A 6,914-nucleotide genomic window follows, 5' to 3' on the forward strand; every position below is an offset into this window, starting at 1 on the left:
GACGCACTGGGATACGCGCTTGTTCGTTCAGCGTGAGGTGTGTATACGTGCTTTACCGCTAAGATATTCTAAGAGTTGAGAGAGGAGGAGAGATATAAGTCTTTTTACACGAAGACAGCATTATAGAATGTTCCTTTAGAAGTATGATTCTTAAACATTTTATATAATACTATGAGAGAGAGAGAGGAGAAGTTGAGAATTACAAAGTGGCTGCGAGCGGCGTTCGAAGATTATTACTGAACTATGGGTGTATCTCGAACGTCGCTAAGAGATATATTTTATAATATATCTATCTTAAGAACGAAAAGTCTCGTCGTACGGTGCTTACGTCCCACCTACGACACGAAGAGAACTTAAACGAAATTTATAAGAATTGTTATACGAATAAGATCCCTGGTTGATCCTGCCAGTAGTCATATGCTTGTCTCAAAGATTAAGCCATGCATGTCTCAGTACATGCCGCATTAAGGTGAAACCGCGAATGGCTCATTAAATCAGTTATGGTTTCTTAGATCATACCTACATTTACTTGGATAACTGTGGTAATTCTAGAGCTAATACATGCAAACAGATTCCGACCAGAGATGGTAGGAATGCTTTTATTAGATCAAAACCAATCGGTGGCGGATGGCTCGTCTGTCCGTCCATCGTTTGTTTTGGTGACTCTGAATAACTTTGTGCTGATCGCATGGTCGTCTAGCACCGGCGACGCATCTTTCAAATGTCTGCCTTATCAACTGTCGATGGTAGGTTCTGCGCCTACCATGGTTGTAACGGGTAACGGGGAATCAGGGTTCGATTCCGGAGAGGGAGCCTGAGAAACAGCTACCACATCCAAGGAAGGCAGCAGGCGCGCAAATTACCCACTCCCGGCACGGGGAGGTAGTGACGAAAAATAACGATACGGGACTCATCCGAGGCCCCGTAATCGGAATGAGTACACTTTAAATCCTTTAACGAGGACCAATTGGAGGGCAAGTCTGGTGCCAGCAGCCGCGGTAATTCCAGCTCCAATAGCGTATATTAAAGTTGTTGCGGTTAAAAAGCTCGTAGTTGAATCTGTGTGTCACAGTGTCGGTTCACCGCTCGCGGTGTTTAACTGGCATTATGTGGTACGTCCTATCGGTGGGCTTAGCTCCTCGCGGGCGGTCCAACTAATATCCTATCGCGGTGCTCTTCACTGAGTGTCGAGGTGGGCCGATACGTTTACTTTGAACAAATTAGAGTGCTTAAAGCAGGCTACCTTCGCCTGAATACTGTGTGCATGGAATAATGGAATAGGACCTCGGTTCTATTTTGTTGGTTTTCGGAGCCCCGAGGTAATGATTAATAGGGACAGATGGGGGCATTCGTATTGCGACGTTAGAGGTGAAATTCTTGGATCGTCGCAAGACGGACAGAAGCGAAAGCATTTGCCAAAAATGTTTTCATTAATCAAGAACGAAAGTTAGAGGTTCGAAGGCGATCAGATACCGCCCTAGTTCTAACCATAAACGATGCCAGCCAGCGATCCGCCGAAGTTCCTCCGATGACTCGGCGGGCAGCTTCCGGGAAACCAAAGCTTTTGGGTTCCGGGGGAAGTATGGTTGCAAAGCTGAAACTTAAAGGAATTGACGGAAGGGCACCACCAGGAGTGGAGCCTGCGGCTTAATTTGACTCAACACGGGAAACCTCACCAGGCCCGGACACCGGAAGGATTGACAGATTGATAGCTCTTTCTTGATTCGGTGGGTGGTGGTGCATGGCCGTTCTTAGTTGGTGGAGCGATTTGTCTGGTTAATTCCGATAACGAACGAGACTCTAGCCTGCTAAATAGACGTAACTTATGGTATCTCGAAGGCCCCCGGCTTCGGTCGGTGGGTTTTTACTACCAACGTACAAACAAATCTTCTTAGAGGAACAGGCGGCTTCTAGCCGCACGAGATTGAGCAATAACAGGTCTGTGATGCCCTTAGATGTTCTGGGCCGCACGCGCGCTACACTGAAGGAATCAGCGTGTTTTCCCTGGCCGAAAGGCCCGGGTAACCCGCTGAACCTCCTTCGTGCTAGGGATTGGGGCTTGCAATTATTCCCCATGAACGAGGAATTCCCAGTAAGCGCGAGTCATAAGCTCGCGTTGATTACGTCCCTGCCCTTTGTACACACCGCCCGTCGCTACTACCGATTGAATGATTTAGTGAGGTCTTCGGACTGGTGCGCGGCCAATGTGATAAGCATTGCCGATGTTACCGGGAAGATGACCAAACTTGATCATTTAGAGGAAGTAAAAGTCGTAACAAGGTTTCCGTAGGTGAACCTGCGGAAGGATCATTAACGATACGATACCAAAAGAATTTGACTTGAACACATATAAAAACTATGAAATATATATCAATGGTCGGTAAGGAGCTGTACTCCTCCTGTATCGACGAAAGTATATACGACGTATTAACAAGCTATATACTTTAACAAACGAAAACGCCAGGGAGCTTGGCAACCTCCGTTGGCACGAATAGTAATATTCTTAAGGAGGAGACGACCCTCCAGCTACGGAATTATACGAAGAGAAGGTGGCACTCTCTCTCGATCATCGGGATGAAGAGATATGTATAAGTATAAAAACGAAATGCGAATGAAACTTATTCGAGGCGCCTGCGTGAGGTCGTAAACAGAAAGACCCGCCGTCTCCGAATAAAACATATATATATATGAAATTCTAATAAAAGGGAACTCTAGCTTCGAAAGAGCCAACAAAAGTTAAGGCTCGATATCAAACGAAAAAAATTACGATGGAAACCACGTGTAAAGAGAAATGCAGTCGTGGCGCCTGCGAGAGGCCGTACACAGAAAGACCCGCCGTCACGATCTCGTATTTCGTATTTGCATCGTGGAAACCGTACGAACGAATATAAAAGTCCATGCAAACTAATAAGAAAATCTCTAAAGTGCCTCGTGTCGGAGAGATCATGCTCGCCTATTCTCTTCTATGTTTCGTGGTCTGTGTTGCGTTTGTTCTCCTCCTAGCAACGGGACATATCGAAGACTCCTCTTTGGGATCGAACGAAGCGTCTAGAACGAGTCGACGAGAGCGAAAGAACTTGTAGCGAGTCGCGCAGAGCGAAAGGATACCGATATACATCTTCGAAGGTTCTCTTCGAAGATCCATGGATACCTTCTGCGTCGACTTCTCTCGTCTCTTTCATCGAAACTCTCGTCGTTCTCGAAACGTGCTTCCTACCCACAGGGCGTGTGCTCTTCGTGTGTCGTTTCGTTCGAAATAACGAAACCACGTGTAACATACTCGTGGATCGGGTAACCTAGAACGAAGACGCATCGCGTGGATGTTGGCCCGCTATGCGACGATGACCGATGATGATGATGATACGATGTCGATGTCGATGTCGATGTCGATGTCGACGACGACGACGATGAAGACGATGTGTAGCAACGATTCGTAACTAGTGTAGCCGAAGTTCGTTCAGAGGGGAATGCCGCCGGCTTCGAAGCCTCGATGTCGTGAGTCGGACACCCGTGCCGTCGCTAGAGTTTTTCAAACTCTGCTTCTGGATATTGGGACGAAAGACCGCTCGAGGACGACGACAGCCGTGCGTGCGTATCCCATCGAATTTTTTTACACCACCTGAACGAGACTAAAGTTTCGTCTAGTTGATCGTCTACCGTCGCATAATGTATATTATATACCGTTCAGAGGGGACCGGCTGTCTATCCTCGTTGTCGTGAGTCGGACACCCGTGCCGTCGCTAGAGTTTTTCAAACTCTGCTTCTGGATATTGGGACGAAAGACCGCGCGAGGACGACGGATTCGAGTTCCATCGAATTTTTGATGTACACACTACCTGAACGAGACTTAAAGTTTCATATAATACACCGTTCAGAGGGGACCGGCTGTCTTTCCTCGTTGTCGTGAGTCGGACACCCGTGCCGTCGCTAGAGTTTTTCAAACTCTGCTTCTGGATATTGGGACGAAAGACCGCGCGAGGACGACGGATGCGAGTTCCATCGAATTTTTGATGTACACACTACCTGAACGAGACTTAGTTTCATCCAGTTTGTCGTCTATCATCGCATATATATAATATACCGTTCAGAGGGGACCGGCTGTCTATCCTCGTTGTCGTGAGTCGGACACCCGTGCCGTCGCTAGAGTTTTTCAAACTCTGCTTCTGGATGTTGGGACGAAAGACCGCGCGAGGACGATGGATGAGAGTCCCATCGAATTTTTGATTTACAAGACACACACACTACCTGAACGAGACTAAAGTTTCATCGAGTTTATCGTCGTCGCATAACCCGTTCGGAGGGAACCGGCTGTCTATCCTCGTTGTCGTGAGTCGGACACCCGTGCCGTCGCTAGAGCTTTTCAAACTCTGCTTCTGGATGTTGGGACGAAAGACCGCGCGAGGACGATGGCTGCGAGTACCATCGAATTTTTGTTTTTTTTTTTTTAAAAAAACATCACCCGAACGGAGATGTGTTCTATCTTTCGTCGATTTTTCATGCTTTCAGTCGTCGCGTGGTCGCCATCCGTTCGGAGGGGATCGCCGGCTTCGAAACCTCGATGTCGTGAGTCGGACACCCGTGCCGTCGCTAGAGTTTTTCAAACTCTGCTTCTGGATATTGGGACGAAAGACCGCTCGAGGCGGACGGCCGCGCAAATCCCATCGAATCTTTACTATCACCCGAACGATGGAGAGATGCACGCGCGCTGTTTCTTGAATAATTGCACGAGAGAGTAGAATCAAACACATATAAAACATGGGCTAGCCACCGTCCTTACTCGTTCGCGAGATCGTGTGCTGTACAGAGGATTCAGAATCGGGTGTATATATCCCCGTCGTTTCCTGACGAACGGAGCTTCGATCTCGATGGTTGTTATATATCATAATGTACTTTACGCCCGGCCGGCGAACGCGCGTATCTTCGCGCGTTCGTCGGTTTCTTTTTTTTCGAACGTTTTTGTGTCGTCAATCCTATGGCGACTTCTGCGCGTTCGATTCCCGTTGGTCGAACGTGACGGAACTCGGCTTCGCTAGAACCGAGAAGAGTACATTTGAGTATTGAACTGTTGCAAAATTTATAAAAGATTACCCTGAACGGTGGATCACTTGGCTCGTGGGTCGATGAAGAACGCAGCTAATTGCGCGTCAACGTGTGAACTGCAGGACACATGAACATCGACATTTCGAACGCACATTGCGGTCCACGGATACAATTCCTGGACCACGCCTGGCTGAGGGTTGCTCACGTAAACCTAAGACTGCTTGCGTTGCGTATCGTTACTCTCCGTATCTGTTTCTCTCTGTCCCTTCTTGCCTTAACAACCCGCCGTCGTTCTTTATATAAGAGAACGTTTCAGAGTCGGACGAAGGTACAAGAACGAGGATACGAATAAGAGCGGACGGAGAGAACATACGCGACGTACGAGCGATTGTTGGACGCTCGTCGGCGTTCGTCGCGGTCGTGCAGAGACCGTGCAAGTCGTACGCATGCTCGATATATAATCTATCGTGTTCACGGGAGACTACGAAACTCTACCTCTGTCTCTCTCTGTCCCTTCTTGCCTTGACAACCCGCCGTCGTTCTTCTTAAAAACTGTAAGAGAACGTTTCCGAGTCGGACGAAGGTATACGAAGGGATACGAATAAGAGCGGAGAGAACCGTCACGGACCTGCGTGAGTGCTCGCGGCGTCGTGAGTCGTCCTTACGAGGGCGACCGCCCGCTTATGCACCGCTTCGTGTATCGGTTATCGAACGTATATACTCGTAGTGTTCTCCTCGTGACCGATTTTTTTTTCATATCAGGCGATATATGCTACGTTTGCCGGTGTTCGACGCACGAAGGTCCGCGCCCCCGACGTCGTCTTAAACGAATATTATATTTGGCGAGACTGAGAGAGAAAGCAAATATGGGAACTCGGTCGAGAGAGGAGAGAAGAGAGAACCAAAAACCTAAACTCGATGGCGTGCGAAACTTTGCCATAATCTACCGTCTTTTCTCAAGACTCTCGTACAGCCCCAGGGATCGAATGCCCACTCCGTCTCTTCGCGAAAGCGACTGACAACAACGAGGACCGTCGCATCGATGGGTCGTCGTTGCGTTTTACACGCTCTGTGCTTTTTTACAAGCTCCGAAAGTATCAGCCGTAGATCCGGGAACGCACGCGCGAGATTTCTTCGAACGCTCTGACGACTTAGGGAGGTATGATCCCCAGCGTCGCGCGGAGATCGGAGAGTACACGTACTCGTATCGGGACGAATTTTCCCCGTCGTCGTGTATCTCTCTGCCCGCGCGCCTGGCCCCCCAAAGCCACGTTCGTCGGAAATCTTACATATTTGTAATGCGTGTGCGAACTAGCGTGTGTCTAAGATCGGCTATACACGGGTGCCGCTGTACTACAAGCTCGAGGTGTTTTGCGCAGCGTTTCTGTACCCGAGGAAGATGCGCATGTGAGTCCGTTACGAAGTTGTTCGTACGGTCGTCGTCGGAGAGATCGTAGACGAGGAAGAAGACGATCCCCTTTGGCGAGGCTCGAGAAAAAACTTTGAGAGAGACGAGGTATACACGCGAGTACGACTATGTCGTGCGCGCGTGTGATTTTTTTTTTTATGGCAATTCGGTGCTTCGAGAATAGAGAAAAGAGAGTGTTGGTCATCCCATGCCTCTTCGTCGTCTATCGCTGGACCGCGCATCCTAACGTCGCGCCGGTCGTCCAGTCCCCGAACACACACACCCGACGGTACGTCTCGCTTGCTTTTTCACTTGCGTGAGTTCCCGTACCGGGAACCGCTGGAATCGTCGAGAGAAGAGAAACGGCTGTAGGAGAAAAAGAGGACGGACGTTAAAAACCGGACGATCGTTACACGGATGTCTTGCGTGAGTCTTAGCTCGAACATGATACGACGAACGAAGTTTG

At 48.9% G+C, this 6,914-nt stretch overlaps 2 non-coding genes across 2 annotated transcripts; both read left to right on the top strand.

The window, feature by feature from the left end:
• The first annotated feature begins 390 nt into the window (after positions 1-390).
• Positions 391-2,313, top strand: LOC143304794 (small subunit ribosomal RNA). The gene has a single exon (XR_013061427.1). It is a non-coding gene; the product is annotated as a small subunit ribosomal RNA (ribosomal RNA).
• Positions 2,314-5,085: 2,772 nt separating this feature from the next.
• Positions 5,086-5,240, top strand: LOC143304763 (5.8S ribosomal RNA). The gene has a single exon (XR_013061409.1). It is a non-coding gene; the product is annotated as a 5.8S ribosomal RNA (ribosomal RNA).
• Positions 5,241-6,914: the final 1,674 nt, after the last annotated feature.

Source organism: Bombus vancouverensis, unplaced genomic scaffold, assembly GCF_051014615.1.
Source record: "Bombus vancouverensis nearcticus unplaced genomic scaffold, iyBomVanc1_principal scaffold0054, whole genome shotgun sequence".
NCBI lineage: Eukaryota > Metazoa > Arthropoda > Insecta > Hymenoptera > Apidae > Bombus > Bombus vancouverensis.